This window comes from Panthera onca, chromosome C1, assembly GCF_046562875.1.
Source record: "Panthera onca isolate mPanOnc1 chromosome C1, mPanOnc1 haplotype 2, whole genome shotgun sequence".
NCBI lineage: Eukaryota > Metazoa > Chordata > Mammalia > Carnivora > Felidae > Panthera > Panthera onca.
In genome coordinates this window covers 196,803,671-196,804,927 of record NC_138346.1, presented here as the reverse complement: position 1 = coordinate 196,804,927, position 1,257 = coordinate 196,803,671, and positions in this window count along the sequence as shown.

Below are 1,257 nucleotides of genomic sequence, written 5' to 3'. Positions count from 1 at the left end.
TAAGGCAGGTTAGGGAGGTCAAACTCTGTACTCTAATTATTTTCAATGTCAGAGTGAGTGCTGTCTACACCATGCCAGGGCTGACTGGAGTGGGTGGCCCAAACAAATGGATCTCTGCCCTCGTGGAGACTAGGATCAGGAGAAAGCTATGTGTTCAGAGTCAGGTTGGGTGGATGAAGACAAATTCTAACTGGTGGAGGCACCACAATGCCCTTCTTGAGGCCCAAGGAGGGACTTCAAGACCACTGAACCCATGGCTGGACCTCAGGCAATTTCTAGTCCTAGGAACCAGGCAGAGACAAGACCTAGATTGCTGGTTCTGACTCCTCTGCTGCTGACCATCTCTATGCTGTTGGGCAATCACTGTCCCCTCCTGGCCTCAGTTTCCCTTTTGTACTTTGGGAGTAAAACTCCCCACCCTGTTTCCCTCATAGCTTGTTATGGGATCAGATGATTTAAAAGTGCTGGGTCAGCTATAATAAAGAGCCAGAGCCAGGGGCCTGGAGGAAATGAGCACAGCATTTTCATGATTCTTAAAGGCTTTCTTCCCTAAGAGCTCCCTTAGTCACACTTCTTACTTACAGATCTCAAAGCACCTTGGAAACTGTGAGTTTATCAAGCCCAAGATCAGCCCTGCTCTGTGCTGAGCATCTCAGTGGGAATCCAGGCCCAGGCAGGGATGCCCTGGGGCCTGACAGCGAAGTCCAAGCGTAAACCTAGGCACAGGTACACTGAGGCACCACTGTCCTCATTCCCCTCACCAAAGGGTGAGGCGAGAACCCACGAAGCATGGATCCCAGCTCCACGTTGAGGGTTGACACTGGGGGAAGGTGCAATGACTTGGGGAGAAGGAGCGATGGGGTGACTCTCAATCGCCAGCCTGCCGAGGAAGGCCCACTGTCGGTCACAGGTCTCAGGTGCGTCTGAAGCCTCAGTCTCTAGAGCAAACCGTCAATACCGTCCGAGTTCTGGAAAGAATTCTCAGAATTCCCTTATTCCAGGAGAATCTCAGAACCATCATCCCATCTCCTCCTGAACTGAACTCAGGATACCTAGCAGTCCCGGGGTCCAACCCGAGCATTTCTCCGCCCCCTCCTCGTCGTACCTCCTCCGGCGAGGCGGACTCCCTTTCGCGCCCCCGCCGGCACCGAACCTCAGTACCGCCCCTCCCGCCCCGCCCCGCGACCCCGCCCTCTGGGTCCCGGGCCGTCGCGCGACCCCGAGGACACGGGAGCGGCTCGCTCGGCGCCCGACCTC